Below are 17,846 nucleotides of genomic sequence, written 5' to 3'. Positions count from 1 at the left end.
AATGAACATTCACGTAAAAGGGGTGAGTAATTACGAAGAGCAAATGTGCTAAAGCTAATGAATGTGGTGACAATATGATAAGAGGCTAATGTGAAAGATGAGAGCAATATTGAATGAGCCTAAGTAAATGTTACCAAAATGTATTCACCTATGAGAGTGTAAAGTTAATGAAGAGACCAGTCTTTATGAACACTCTGATAAAAGTATAGAATTTAATGCATACTTAATACAAATGATGAGATGAGAAATCATCTAATTAGCTATGATGTCCTAATGATAGAAGACAGCTTCCATGATGTGTGAGTTGAATGTAATGGAACTTTATACTGAGCATCGATAGGGTAGCTATGAGTGGTGATGCCTTCCTTCAGGAAGAGCGAAGGTTCGCATAAATCTCATGAGATGAGACCGTCCGTCGTTACAGGTATGGGTCTCCATATATCTCCTAGTCTTTGAACCTGTACTGCCAATATAGGGATCTAGCAGGGTTTAACTCCCTATATACGCTAGCATGTTCAGGTCACTTTGGTCGGTGATTCCACCTCTTTTCGGTGTGGGGCAGACACTGGATTTCATGATGCTCATATGATCTATGTCGGTTTAGGTTAAAGTTCCCAAAGAAAGAATGAGTCCAGCCTCAACCAGTGCACATAATGAAATGAACGATACCAAAGGTGTTAGGATAGGATAATCAATAGGTGAGCTAGACTTAAGTAATGACACTAGGTTATTTTTAGTCATTGCATAGCGAATTCCAATGAGAGTCTTAAACTACATCTTAGGTATGACTGGTGGTTGCACTAGTATATGAAAAAACGAAAAATGAAGTATGTATGAATGAATGAAGCAGACTCTGTGTTTGCTAAAGAAGGCTCCCTAGTTGAGGTCCCATGTGTTGAGCCCTCATTTTGGGAAATCCTATTGTCAAGTTCATGATTCCAAGGTCTCATGGAATATGAAAGAATGATATGAGCTATGTGATATGATATGTGCAATATGTTATGTGTTGTTTGCAAAATCATAAGTATGATAATGCATATTAGTATCATGACATAACTTTCCTAATCCGATTTGGCAAGTCCACTGACTTGACTTTTCATAATTCATATCGATATGAGAGAGATATTCGTACTCATGCATGTGCTTGGTGTGTTCTTGCATATACCCATACTTAGTACAAGTGTGTACTAATACCATGCAACTCTATACATTTAGGTCCAGTCACAAGCGGACGCTAGAGCTTACGATACGACGATTCAGCTATCCGGACGTGAAGCATTCATCCAGACTTGGTATGCCCTCATGCTTTCGAGGATGTTTCATGTTATAGTCTAGCTTAGATGTAGGTTTTAGCTAGTGGAGTAGGTTCCACTAGCTTTTCTTTCCCATATTATTTCATACATTATATTGGTGCCATTTGGCAAGTTTACGTTTAATGTAATATTGAACTATTTCTTTCATTTTATGATCTTAATATTAGATGGTTGATTGTGAGCGCCTATGATGTTAAGTAGAATATGTTTCATATGAAATAAGTAAATAAAAAGTTCAAATTTTTGCTAAAATTAACCTAGATGAAGTAACGATGACGTAATTAGGCTTATCTACAACCTCTGAGAGGTCAAGAAGCTGGCCTCGTCTGGGGTCTAGACTCCGGTCCTGACACATCGGATTGGGTACCACATTCCTGTATGCTAACTATTTGGGTTTTGGTTTCATAAGAGGACCAATGATTTATTATAATTGTGTATCATGAGAAATATGAAACTATATCTTGTTCTTAAGTGTTGATAATGTTGTATATGTTCAATATATGAATGTGATTATATTATTGTAATGACATATATATGTTGCACATAATGGAATAGTTTCCTTATCCTACAGGACATTGTGGTTGTGTACTGAAATTGCAATTGCTCTATCTTTGTTGAGTATAGGGCATTTTCAATTTTCTATTGACATACCTCATTTAAAAGATCAATGATGGCTGATCAAATTCAAGTTTGAGCAAGTTCTTCTGGGTTTCCTTCAGTTCTGTTGATGTTTATGTCTACATTTTGTACTTAGACTAGTTCTTTAGATTTCTTATATTTAGCTGGGTTTGTATTCATTTTCCTTTAGACTTTTGGTTCATTTCTTGATGTTTTGGTACATTGACTGTTAGTACCCAAGCGTATTTTCCGCAATGTTTAGTTGTTATATCTTTTGGATGTTTACGGAAACTTCAGTCTTTAGTTATTTAACTTGCTTTTATAAATTTAAATACTTTGATTTTGGTTTAGTTGCTTGGCTTGGGTTGTAGTAGTGGTTCTCCCATCGGATGGTTAGTGTGGGTGTCAATTATGACGGTCTTGGTCGTGACATGCATCAAGAGTAGGGCTTGGTTGGGTGTTAATCCATAATGGTAAGGTTATAACTTATGCATCTAAACAACTTAAAATCCACGAGAATATTCATACGACTAACAATCTTGAGTTGGCGGTAGTGATAATTTTCTCTAAAGATATGACATCATTATCTTTATGTCTTACATGTGGATATGCTCACCTATCACAAGAATCTCCAATATGTTTTCAGTCAGAAGGATATTAATCTAAGATAAAGGAGGTGACTGGAGTTATTTAAGGATTATGACATGAGTATCTTATATTACCCAAGTAATTGTTGTTGATACCCTGAGCAGGTTGTCCATGGAATACTGCTCATGTTAAGGAAGGTAAGTAAGAGTTAGCAAAGAAAAGTTCACAAATTTGCATATATAAGGGTTCATTTTATAGATTTTGGTGAAGAGGTAAATGTCGTGATGAATCAATCTCAATCATCCATAGTGGCAGAAGATGATGTGTTGAGGTATCAAAGTAGGTTGTATGTTCCAAAGGTAGATGATCTCCATAAGAGGATCATGGTAGAAACTCACAATTCTATATATTCATTTCATACGGGTTCTACAAACATGTAGCATGACAATGAAAGAAGTCTATTGATAGACTGTCATGAAGAGGTGTACTGCGGAGTTTGTTGCCAAGTGCCTAATTTAGAATAATTCAAGGTTGAGAACCAAAGGACATGTTGCGTGGCTCAGAACATATGTATTTCGAAATGGAAGTGGGAGAATATGGACTTTATAACTTGTAACGACTCAAAGTAAACCTTAGGTATAACATAACGTATAGGAACCCAAGAGTCCCTCCACGAGCCATTTAGCATACATTATAAAATATAATAGAAGTAAAGAGTTTAAAAGTAGTGGTTCATATAAAAGTGTTTGACAAAAGATGAAGTCTAAACGTAAGTCTCAAAGCCATCTATTACATCATAAGGAAAGTGATTGAGACGTAAACCATACATCACATACAAAGTCTGAAAAATGAAAGTGACATGAAAGTGATACAAGAATCTTGACCCTCGGATCATGAGGATTCACCTATCTTCAAAGCTAAAACGAATCAACTAGCCACGAGTACGGGGAACTATCACATCCGTGGAGCACCCCCTAGAAGTAACATGGCGTACTTGACCTCTCGGAGGTCTTATACAATCCCATAGTTATCATTCATCACATTGTCATAGGTAAATTTAGCGGAAAATTTAATATTTTTCATAGCACATCATATGCTAGAAATTTTACCTCATATATATACAAAAAATATCATAAGTACATATCAGACCTTAAGTCTCTTTGCCATCTTACACTCAACAACATTAGATTACAGTAGGGATACGGTACTTAAAACATAGGACATAAGTACAATAATACTATACTTTACAGTAAACCATAGTTTAGGAGATCCTTGGAACTTAAGGATTCCTTTCCTTGAGCTTGGGAATCACATATCAAGCTCCTCAATCATATAGACATCCTTTAAGTATCCATAACATACACTTTGAGTAAAAAGTGTAAAAAGTAGAGAAGAATGGGATTAGTACAAGAATGCACTAAGTATGGCAACCATGCAAAAACATACATTTAAAAGGGACATTTTTTTTTCTTGAAATCATACTTGATGCCTTTTTGAGTAAATCTTCATAAAACCTTTACACAATAGCAGTTATATCATTCACATGCTTCATATAGACATATTCAAAAGCCAAACATCATATAAAATCACATATAGAATTTAAGCCACTTTTAGGGTCACTTTACAGTGAGCTCTTTCCACATGACAGTGAACTTCCTTCCTATTACTCATTAATCTCCCCAAGTAACCCTCTAATGATACTTGGTGCAATGCATCACCTTAGACCACAAATAAAGCATACATACACCCTACATAAGCCAACACATATCATCATATAAGCATGTCACGATCCGAAAGTACCCCCTAGAAGTTAGGGAGAACCCTCGGTTCGTGGCAAGGCGTACTTGACCCTCTGGAGTATTGTACAAGCCCTTTAACTATCGTTCATTACATAAGTAACTTATTCTCTACTAACGAGGAGTACTCATCTCAAGAGGTACATTGGAATACAATATCTCAACTCACAAAGTGTAACCACCTCTTCTTCATATCCCCTCGATGCTAAACTTAACTTCCCATGGATTCTAAACATTATAAACTATAGGTTAAGGATGATTAGAGAACACCACATCTCAACTCACGAAGGGATTTATCCTCCGACCTATCTTAGAAAGCTCTTAGGATGTAGTGGGGTTGCTACTAAACACTTCATCTCAACTCACGAAGAGTGTTCACCCCAAAACTCCCCTTTAGGACTTAACTAAACTTCATTCATTCATTCAAGTGTAAGTGTGTGTGTTCATCTGATCACACCTTGCACATAAGCTTCAATTCATTTACATTTAACTTCAATACATACTTAGACCTTCATTCATCACATCACACACTTTACATGCTTCACATAATCATATAAGTCCTTTAGACATAATCCTTAACATACTTCTCATAATAAGCTTGATAAAACAATTAACAATAATAACTTCATAAGGCATATTTAACAAGCATGACATATTTATCATCTTACTTCACATAACAATCCTTCATAACCTCATTCAAAAGAAACTAGTAATTTCACATTCATACAATTCAAGTAAACACCGCCACCAAGAAGGTGGACCATACCACTCAAGAGCATCTTATAACTAAAGCTTAATCAACATAACCAACTTACCCTTTAATCCAATCTTACATCGCCTATATCATTTTACTCAATAATTCATCATAAGTTAGCCCTTAGGGAAGTAGATAAACATCAACAACAACATAAGGAAACCAAAGTTCAAAGATTACAAAACTAAGCTCATTTAACCCATTTCTTAATCCAACTTTAGATTAAAAGCTTTAACATGATTTCATTGAAGTTTTAACCATAAAATCATCAACTAACATTAGAAACATCATTGTTAAGTCATTCAAAACGTTTTCATGCAAGACCTTTATTTAGATTTGAAGATAGAAGAAACTAGGGTTGAAAACTATTTTTGAAATCTTTTAGAAAGGGGATCCTTGAATGGAAGAGAGTTCAAGGATGGATACCATACCTCAAATTGAAGAAACACAAAAGATTTTTGATGAAGAAACGACTACCAACAGCCCTCCTAGTTCCTTCTTGACTTCTAGCTTCCATGGTGACCTGAGAAAGTCTTCTAAGAGAGAGGGGTTTTGGGTTTTAGGAAGTGAAGTCTAAAATTAGGTCTTAGGGCTTGAAACACTTTTACTTAATAAACAATAAAAATAACTTCCTATGGTCATAAAAGACTTGGGGTGAATTTACCAAACACCCCAAGCCAAGGCAGATTTTTCACAGCTTTTAGGACACTCTGCACCAACGGGTCGTTTGTCAAAGGATAAACCGTTGGTGGGGTATCGTTGGTTGAGACTTAGATCCATTTGGAGCATGTCCAACTGAACCTTCTGATCCAATCGACTCCCATAGTCGACGAGCCGTTTGTTGACCAACGAACCATCCCTTGGGTCGTCGTTTGGTCACTGTTTTGGCAGCTTGTTGCAAAGAGGTGGGGTCATTTTCTAGGGGCCCTCGTGGGTTCTAGATGGAGTCGTACCCGAACGTTAAACCCCTAAACATATTCATATAAGTCTTAGGAACATCCTACATCACTTTCAAGCAAAACGAACATGCAAAACTCAATCAAACACATCAAGACACACAAGCGCTATCTAAGGCACGCCTTCCGAACGTCATGGATGTTCTTGGACGTTTGACCTCCAAACTTGACCAAACTCCATGAACTGCCTAAGAACACTAATGTAACTCATTTTAACTTCAAATTAACTCAATAAACACTCACGAGGCTCTAGTTCACCTTAGTTTGTTTTAGGGCGTTACAAAGCATAACATATCATAGACACATTTAAGTCAAGACTTCATTGGCTTTACAATAAGTTACATCCATTTGCACATATATTAACTTCACTTCACATAAATCATTTTAAGATCTTACTCATGACCTCAATCTTAGTATACTAGTGCCATATACATGTGAAGCCCAATAATCTCACACATACATTAGTAAACCAATCATGAGACCACAAGCCTTAACATTTCATACATCATCATAACAAGTAAAGGCAACTTCATCCAATCTAGGCAAGACCTTCACCATATAGTCATCAAGACCAACATCATGCATATAGGGACAAGTTCACATCATTTGGACCTATACCATGCACATCTTCATAACAAATGGACAAATACTACAATGTCATGCATTAAGACATAAGCATAAGCATACACATTAGGCCACCTCCCTAGGACTTCCTAAGAAGCTACTTGTGCAATGTCTAGATGGGTTCATTACTTCCACCTATCCTAAGTAACCTCCCTTAAGTCATCCTAGTTAGGGTCCTAGTCATTTACTCCCATTGTCTGTTTTACTTTAGGGAAACTAAAGCCTAACCAACACTAACACCATGGGTGCTAAACAAGGAATTTGGTGTGGTAGAGTCTTACAAAATTGGAAGGTATTCCACTTAGCCAAAGTAGAACCTTAGCATACTTCCTATCATCCTAAGTGAATTCACTTTGCTAGATCCTATGTGGCAAGCAAGTTTGTGGAACTAAGAGATAGGTATGATCCCTCTACATGACATTTGGAAATTTGGGCCTCCTCTCATGAGAATACATAGGTGAACCTTCCTCAAAGGGAAGCCACCACCTCATGTGGATCCATAAATGAGTATTTCTCTAAGGGAAGTCAACACTCTATAAGGAACAAATGTTGAATCTTCCTCCAAGGGAAGTCAACACCTCTCATTGTCAAGTTCACTCGGTGCTAAGCTAAGTTCCCTTTTTTTATTAATAGCCTTTATTCCTTTACTTCATAAAACATAGGCTTAGGATATTGATACCTTATATGCTTATAGAATACTCAAGCACCTATCTAGTTTTAGGGTACACATGAGCACACCTTTCAAGGCCCCTCTATTGACTAGATCTCCATACATGTGCGTGTACTTGTATGTGAGAAAACCTTTCACGTAACACATAAAGCATAAGTATATAGGTGTAAATATATGAGAATCCTTTCATATAAACACTTTGAGAAACTATGCACATTCATATTTCATCATATCATATGCTTAACATCATAGCATATAAGACATATCCATGGCATGTCCTTTATATTTATTTTCATGTTCATGGAAACCAAACCTAGGAACTATCCTATCAAGGTACACATGTGTAATGCTAGACTAGGTCCCATACCCTTGCCCATACTAGTACACCTATCAAGTCATCCTAGTTAAGGAATACATAACATTCTTCACATACAGATACTTTACATACATAGTAGTAGACACTAGTGAATATGTGAATAACCTTTCATTAGACACTATGATCCTATACTACTGGAAAGCATGTATGAAGTGTGAGTGTGTGTGTACATTGGTCGACATGATCACATAATGGCTATCAACAACACATTGAAGCAGCCTCCCTCTTAGACCATAATACACTTTTAAGCATAGACCACACAACACACAATAGCATAGAAGACAAGTCAACTTCATATTACACTTAAGACTCCTAACTTTTGCTATTCATGCATTCATATAAGGGTAAATAGGTAAGGGATTATTAATCATTTTAACTCATCAATGGCAGCACCTACACTTTTACCCTATCATAGACATACACATGTTTATGCAATGGTCATACAACCTAGATCACAACTAGAATAGGAAAGTAGGCATAAGCTTCACATAGTATGATCATCACAATCATACACTCATATATTCACCAATTTGCCTTCAAGGACATATCCTCACATATATAATGACAGTAAAGTAAACACTGCCACCATAAGTGACCATTCCACACAATGGCATACAAGTCTTCATCAACTATCAATACTATAAGAAAAGTACAGAGGAAGAGTCATTCTTACCAATTCATCAACCTTTGATCATCATTGATCAATACACCTTATCATCAAAAATTCATGTATAGGGCAGTAGCTATATGTACTTAAATCATAAAGAAACCATGCATAAGCCACTACAAGATCATACTACAACAGGTACACTACATCATCAATACACTATAGAGTAGACATACATAGATCACTTACTAGTATTCCTTGCTTTGATCATCACGATCAACATTCATAATATAACAATAATACCAATCTAGGGTTGTACCTAAAGACATTATAATCAATACTAAATCATGCTTCATCTACCCTAAATTGAGATCACATTATGTTCATAGCATTATCAACCTTTAGGCTAAAACATGTAGATTAATCCTTATCAAGGTTCCTTTGATTTGATCATCAAGGGTTTATACCCATAATTTATTCATAACATCGACCTAAAATAGTAGCTATAATCATCTTCACCTAATCGAATTCAACATTCAATCATTAAAAAGTCAATGTTACAGTGAACTCCATGAAATCTAAACTAGGCATGTTCAAATCTTCATACATTGATCCACATGGAGCCTTCATCATCAATATACATTATAGACAGTAGACATAAGCATATTAACATAATTGAATCATAAATCGATAAGCATAAGATGAAGATCATAAAGCCATACACAGGCTAAAATCGAGTTTGTGAAAGAACATGGGTTCATCATGAAATTGGATTGAAAATAACGTCCAAATCAGTATATAATCATCAATATATTCATATTATGCTTTTGAAATCAATTTAAGAAAGAACCCATGGCTAGATTGAAGAAGAAGAGATTTGATCATGAAACTTCTTTGAAAACTTTGAGATTAACTCTCCAAGTGAAAGGTTACTTAGAGATGAAGGATCACCATACCTCTATTACATTAAGAATACAATAAAAATTGGTGAAGAATCCATGGAAATCCCATCTACACGCTGCCCTTGAACTTCACCTTCAATGGAGGTTTCTAGAGAGGATATTTTGGGAGGGAGGTTTGATTTTGATTTGGAGGATGGGGTATGGGATATTCACGTTTTAGATCATATATATATACTTAAAAATAGGCAGATAAACCGCCTAGGGACAGTTTAGCACGTGGGGTGAAATTCCCATTCACCCCATACTTAGGCAGCGTGCATGGTATTGACTGCAGGCCTGCATCAACGGACACCAACGACGGGGCTTGGGTCCATCGACGGACCGTCCTGTGCCTCCGTCGTTTGGGTATGAGGCTGTCATGTCTCCAAGCCTTATCTAGGCTAAGTTTCCATCGATGCCTTCCCATCGACGGGCGTCAGTCCACCAACGCAAAGGCAATGTCTCGACAGCCTTTGGGTCCTTCTTGTGTGCCCTTTTAGGGGGGCCTTGGGAAGTCGTACCCGGGCGTTTCAAACGTATATACGAACATTAAATAGTCAAGGACCTTACACATCAATTTCACCCAAAACAGTTACACACAACACGTCCTCTCACGCTAGGCCCATCAAGACACACATGAATGTCTCAAGGGCTAACTTTCAAACTTCTTGAACGTTCTTGAACGTTTGACCTCTAAAATTTATGAAACTTCATAAACTGCTTATAAACATCATTATAAATCATTTTAAGACTTTATAATCTCATGACACATTCAAAAACACATAAAAGCATCTAAGTACCCTTTGGCGACTAGTCGTCGAACGTCTTGGTCGTCCCTTGACGGTTGACTTCCAAATCACCTCAAACTTTACACACTGCCTCAATACCATATTATACACCATTTTAGGAACTTAGACCCTTATGCTGCACATTTTAGGCTGTAGACACCCTAACTCATTTTGGGGGTCTTACAGGAATAGGAATGCCAGACCTTACATTAGTTAAACAATGTAGGCATAAGTATGCATTAGTACATGAAATGTACCAAGTATGATAGCAATGCATAATCTATGAAAGCATGCATAAAGGATTGTATATGGAATGACCAATCTTAAACATAAAATATCATGTTAGAAAACATAAATCATAATCATGGTCAATAAAAACTAAACATCTTATGAAACACTTGTGAGATTTAAAAAGTATCCTTAGTTCATTATTATGGGAAGTTTGCTTCTAACCGACTTAGACCATATGAGCTATAACATAGAATTCGGTGTCTATCCCACACCGAAAAGATATGTCCTACTTTTCAAGGTAAGAATCATAAACTTGAGCTAAAGTGGGCCCACGGGCTAATGTTTATCTAAGAAAAACCTATGGTAGCACATAGTTATGGAACATGGGTAATCGTCGCTTGTCCGCTCGATGCTAAGCTTAAATCTCACAATTTAGGCATTAATAGTAACTTGTTTTATTATCCATGAAAAGACACAATTATGTAGTCGATCCAAACTAGATATTTAGAATAGCTCTTTAATTTTGATTTAACTTAGGTGAGAAAACCTTTCAACCAAATCATTTTGTGTGAAAAATTTTCACAATTATGATTTGAGTGATATGTGAGAAATCCTTCCACAACAAGATCTATGCTTTATCTTTAAAGCAACCTTAAAGCATGTATCAATTTCATTAAGAAACATGCACATCTTCATAAATTCATCTTTTATAGTTCATAAACATCATTGTACGATAAAAATTAGAAAACTATGGATGGTGCACTTGTTCATGTGAATTCAATTTAAAAACATGTAATTACTTCAATTCATGAAAACAAAGATAGAAAACAATCAATTGCTTCATAGTTGGAAAGAATTCATGAGATAGAATAAAATCGGAATTTCAATTGGATATTCTAACTTGTAAAATTGGAGAATTTAAGAACCCTATGGAGGATAAGATTCCATAGGTGAATACTATCATACATTAATGTCAAAAGCCCACAAAGATTGGAGGATTGAACACTTGGGGTTGAGCCCTCCTCGAGAGAGAGAGTGAGAATTTAGGAGGATCACTTTGGTTGGTTTTAGGAAATTTTGGAGAATGAGATGAAAGTAGTTCGTTTAAGGCTTAGAATCAATATAAAGGGTTTAGGGTAAAACTTAAAACGACATAGTTAAGGCATTATTTGATTAGGGATAAAATTAAAAAGCCCTTAAAAATAACTACTGACCACCATCTACGGTTTGGACCTATGGTTTGTATATCCTCTTATGGACCGTACTGGTCAACCATAGAAAGTGATCAGAGACTCTTAATTTGGCCAACACTCGACGGAACTGATGTACTGCTCATAGGTCTTCCTACGGACCGTACATACCAATCATAGAACAAACTTTTAACTTTAAAATTTCTTTAATTCAGGGGTGACCTACCAGACCTATCTACGCCTCATACATGGAATGACGGATCGTCCCGGTGAACGTAAAAAAAGTACTGCACTTGTTTTTAAAAATTTATTTCCCTTACTCCTACGGTTGTCATTTATCTCCCATAGAAGCTTTTATGGTTTGTAGATGAGACCGAAGACACCAAAATCAATCCAAAATTATATTTTCCTTTTTTTCCAAATCCAAGTTGTAACAATATCCCCCTTAGAATATTCGTCCATGAATGGAATTCAAGACATCATAAGAAATGTAAGAGGAAGATCTAATAACCAAAAAAGAATACAACTTCATCAACAACACATAACAAGGAGGAATCATCAACTCTAAGCTTAAACATATTCAAAATAGCATTTCATAGGGTATATATGCAAATCACTCTCAAATGCATATATCATAGTGAAATCAATCAAGTTACCTCATTTACAAAAAAATATATTTCATGAGCATGCATGCATGAATAAACAAGAGAATGACTAAGACGTAAGGATGGACCTTGAGGAACTAAATACCTAAAAGTAGAGTGGGGTCGGAGGAAAAGCGATGAGATAACGGGAAGCCATATCGGCCTCGATCACTCAAGTGACACCCTCAACCCTTAATTCCTCCATAATTCTTTTAAGGATTCAACTTCCTTATTTGTAAGATTCTTCACTTGTCGGTCCAAAATCTCAACCAGAATTCAAAAGAAATACTCTGACTCCCAAACCCTCCAAGGGAACAATGGATGTAATATATCCAACATATTTCATTACCAAGGAGAAGTGGAAATGGGATATACCGACACCAAGTGATTAGGCAAATGAGTTCATAAGAAACTTTACCAATACACCTCAAAATATGATATGTGCTCATGTTAGGGACTAAGCTTCCCTTTCTTTTCAAATCTCATTACTCCCTTCATGAGTGAGATTTTCAAGTAAACTCAATCATGTACATCAAACACAAGGTCTCTTATTCTAACATTGACATAGGTTTTTTATCGACTTTGAGTAATTTTCAAAGTTTCTCTATAACTAATTTTTCTCCATAGCCTTACAAATTCAACCATTCTTGCATTATGAGTTGTGGACGGAGAGGCACAAGAGTAGGAATGTCACATTTGCAATTGAAATCAATTGCATTTACTTATTCTTTCTTTTATTGGTGCCTTGGAATTAATTGTTGGATTCTAAAAGGTGTTAATGCAAAATGAAGAGTTGTGGCTTCAGTGAAAGTTGGAACTTTTGTGAAAAATTGTGAGTTATGAAAAGTTATGACTTTTATAAAGAGTTCAGACTTTTCTAAAGAGTGAATTTTAAGAAGGTTGTGACTTTCAAGTATATATATAAAATGACTTAAAATTTTACTTTTTAGAGGTTAATTAGGAAACATGTAAGAAATTGTATTATTTTTTTTATTGAACCATTTTTATTTACTATCTTGAATATTTTAGTACCTTTACAGAAATTATCTTAATAAATAATGTTCTATAACTCTTATAACATGTAAAAAATTAAAATCAAGTTTGAACCCACATAAATGTCTCTCTCTCTCACACACACACACATACACACACACACACATATGTGTGTGTGTGTGTGCAACCCACAACCCGTCCATCCCCGTATTAGTTTTTCTAAAAACCACTTCAACTCGCCCTACATCCCTCCCGCCCCGCACAACCTTAAACCCGCCCGACGTTGTAACACTCCGAAACTTCAAGACTAAATCTAGAGCCTCACATGAGTTTCTAAGGGTCGTAACACTGTTTTAAGGTCAAAAATAATATTTATGAGTCATTTAGGAAGTTTTAGAGTCAAGACGTCAGGAAACGGCCATGACGTCCGGAGACTAGTCAAAGAGGTGCTAGTGTGCCTTAGCCTATTTCACAAGGTTTTAAGAGTTGGAAATTGATAAAATTTGGTGGAAAGGTGTTTAATTGGTATTTGAACATATTTAGGGTCAAAATGTCTGGGTATGACTCCCCAAGGACCATCCTAGGGAACCTTGGAGAGGACCCTTGCATTTGACCCAAACCTGCCAAATGAGGCAGTGTAGACAGTGTCTACCTACAAGTTGCAGGCAACGAGGCGCAGGACAATCGACGGTATTAGATTTCCTCCGTCGACCAGAACTTAGATTTTTTCCAAAAATGGCCAAAATGCAACTCTTTGAACTTATCGACGGACTTGCAGAACAGTTGGAGGAAGGGTGCGTAGGTTAACCTACGGATCATCGATCTTGGTCTTGTAGGTCCTGCCTGCACTTTTCCTGTTAAGTTTTAATTGATTCATTTAATTAATATAGTTAGTTAGGGGTTTAATTAGGGTTTAAGTTTTTGTTAATTAGATTAGTTAAGCAACTATATAAACTACCCTTAGACTGAACCCCATTTAACACATCACTTTTCCCAAACCCGAATTGCTCTTCCTTCTCTCTACTTTCTCTCTCCCAAAGAAGACTCCATAGAAGACAAAGGTCTAAGTATTCTAGGGCATCAAGAAATAGTCTTTTCACCATCAATATTCAAAGAACATCAAGGTATGGGATCCTTTTACCTTTGGGATTGCTTTCCCTAAAGTGTTCTTCCAGAATTGATTTTCCAAAAGATGATTTCATATGGATTTCTTTTAATCCGAAGTTGATCTTTTAAATTGAATTTTTTTATGGTTTATCTTGGTTATTATGATTATATAATGATGTATTATTGATCAATTATGATAGTTCTTGATGAATTAACCTAGTAGGTGGAGTAGATCACGAGTTGACCCAAATTTGCTAACCCTAGGTTATGAACTCATGTTGAATTGTTTAGTATTGATGTAATTGACTTAGTTATTGTATTAATTACTATTGAATTATTTTATTACACCTATTGATCATAAAATTGTATTGGTTGAGGGTAAGACCAATGATGATGACTTTTGAAGGACAATTGGCATGACTTTGTGATCTTAAACCTTTACTTCAATTATGATGGCTTGTACTTGGTGATGAGGTTCAATTGAAGTATATGTTGTGATTGTATTAAGTAGGTGTAGGTATGATGATGTAATTGAAATGTCTTGATTATGTGAAGATGTGAGATTATATTAAGTTGTAATGATATAAGGTTGGTTATGAATTGCCTATGTGCCTTACTATGACATGATGATGATAATTTGTTGATCTCACATATGAGGGTTGTATTAAAAGGACATTCTCATGCAATTACTAATGAGATAATGATATGAATGTACAAGGGGTTAGTCTCCTATGGCCTATACTAAGTTATGATGATTAATAAAGTCTTAAAGATATTTCAAAAAGGGACTCTAGCTTAGCATCGAGTAAACTAGATGTGAGGTGTGTCCCTTCCCAATGTGGGAAGGTAGGTTCACTATGATACTCATTATATGGGAGACTATAATTCAATGTGCATAAAGAGGGTCCCAAGTATATTTCCTAGTTCTTGAACTATGTTGCGCCCATAGGAATACTAGCTAGTGGATCCACCTAGAATTCTTTGTTCATGTTTTGGTACTACTTTGGCAAGTAGTCCACCTTTTTTCGGTGTAGGATTTCATGACACTGGATTCACATTTAGCTCTTGTGGTCTATGTTGGTCAAGGCAAGTGTTCCCGAAAGTAAAATGAAGTAGTAAACTGAACACTAACTAGGGTGACCTAAGGGGTTTGACTTAGTCTAGGTAAGGGTAGGGACTCCACCTATACATTGCACTAGTTGTCCTTGAGGGAAGTGTTGGAAGGTTGTTCTTATGTTTTATAAAGTAAATGTTATGTATATGTTGACTTTACATGTTGATGATCCTATACTATGTTAGTTTCTTGTATGAACATGCTATTGGTCTATATTGCTATGCATGGTGCTATGTTATATGAAGTTAGACACTGCTTGTCATCATTTATTTAGTTTGCTTGGTTGAGTAAGGTTATGAGGCTTTACTTGGTCATTGCACTTGTGGACTTGATGTTGGATTATGAGTAAGGGTCTTGTATATGTTATAATGTTATGAACTCTTATACATGCTTGGTTGTATATCTTGATGTTGGAGTTGGTTTGGTTATGTACTCAAATATGCTATGATACACGTTGACTTGGTTATACTTGATGATGTTGGTCTTGTGTTGTATATGATCTTGTCTTCAGAAATATGTGATAATTGGCTTAAATAGGTTCTTAGTTGTGCATAAGGCTTTTCAAAGAAACTTGGCACGGTTTTGAACAAATGTCCCCTTTCTCATGTATTCTTTCAAATGTTTCATGTGCATATTCCCATACTTAGTACAAGTGTGTACTAACCCATATTTGTATGTTTCTATAATTATGTAGGTTTCGGCCGTTGAGCTTCTAGAAGGGACATTTGAAGATAACTTGGATCCTCATTCTCCAAGTTTGGTAGGTCCTCACCTTCCGAGAACGATGTCATTATCTAGCTATTGATGTTGTTCTAGTTTAAAGACATTTAGTTCTTTCTTTTTCATTTGAAGACAATTGTTGTATATGCCTATATGTGGCTTTTATTAAAATAAAGTAAGGGCTATGCCCAAACGTTGTATTCGATTATCCTAGACTTTCTATGATATTATATTGCTATATTATGTATATGAAATAAAAGTAGAAGCCTATGTAATGCTTCCTATGCGAGGAATCTATGTAAACTCCCTATGTAGATATATTATGTTTAAGCGAGAGGTCAATGTAAACCTCAATGTAGAAGTGGATGAAAAGTTTCTTAGTCCTCTTCGAGGACGACGATACCGGTTACTTCTAGGGGGTGCTCCTTGGATGTGATAGACACAACTTTAAATCCATCCTGCTCCGCCCCATTGTCATCCTTATTACTAATGCAAGCATTACTAATACACTCTATTTAACATTACTTTTACACTTTGCCAAAAAATATCGTTATATAAAAATTAGTCATTACATAAAATTAGTCTTTTCATCGGTTAGCTAACCATTAATTTAAACGATATGATACAATTGAATGTAATTGACAATCAAAACAAACATTGCATTTAAATAACAATACAATACGATATAATGAGTAACAATCATCCAAACAAGGTGTAATACAACCAATATTAATACACTTCTTTCGTTCACTTTTTCTTCTTACAGTTTGACTTGACACACCCATTAAGAAAATAATTGTTGATATAGGTATTTTATCAAACTATTCCTTATTAAATGTTGTCTTGAAAAATGATTTGGAAAATAAATATTTAATGTGAGGGTAAAACATTGAAAAACAATATTGTATTTTCTCGATATGTCAAAAAGGGACAAGTAAAAATAAAAATTTATATATCCCTTAACTTTATCATTTAGAGCTGATATACCCTTCGTTATGAAAGTGATTCATATATACCCCTCCTGTTATACAAATGACTCATATTTTTCTAATGGAAGTGAAAAGAATAATTTAAATTTAAATTTTTTAATTATTTTTTTAACAAAAATATAATCCATATGGGTTATGTTTGATCCTACTCACATGTATTTTTTTTTACTTTTTTGTTTCAACCTTATATTTATTATTTTGATGGTCAAATTTATTTATGTTTCACTAATTTTTCTTGTAAAATTTATTATACATGCCCCATGATTTTATCTTATTTTTTTCAAATACAAAAACTAAATTAAATATAGCCGCAAAAATATTAGTTTTAAATTCTTTCTTTACACTAAAGAATGAAAGAAAAAACGAAGAAACTTGAATAATGATAATCTAAGAAGTCACAAAAATTTTTTTGTATGAAATAGATTAAAATATACATTGAACTTTGTTAAAAGGATCATATACATACTTGTTTTCTTTTATTTTTTTTAAAGTAATACAAATAATTTAAAACTTTTTCACTTACGTTAGACGAATGACATATATGTGAACCATTTGTACAACGGTAATAGTATATATAAATCATTTTCACAATGAGAGGTATTTCTTTTTATGAAATAAGTGACAAGTAAAAATAAATAAAAAATATGCCATATTTGATATTATTCTTATACATCCTATCAAACCATTCCGAATAAATAATAAAACTTGGAAGCAAAGGTTTGTGCAATTGACCTACCACACTCATCATAACTCTAATATAATGCATATGGCCATATATTATAGGATTATGATTAAACAAATCAAAATAATTAACACACCCCCCCCCC

This window comes from Solanum pennellii, chromosome 5, assembly GCF_001406875.1.
Source record: "Solanum pennellii chromosome 5, SPENNV200".
Lineage (NCBI taxonomy): Eukaryota > Viridiplantae > Streptophyta > Magnoliopsida > Solanales > Solanaceae > Solanum > Solanum pennellii.
This window is presented reverse-complemented; position numbering follows the sequence as displayed.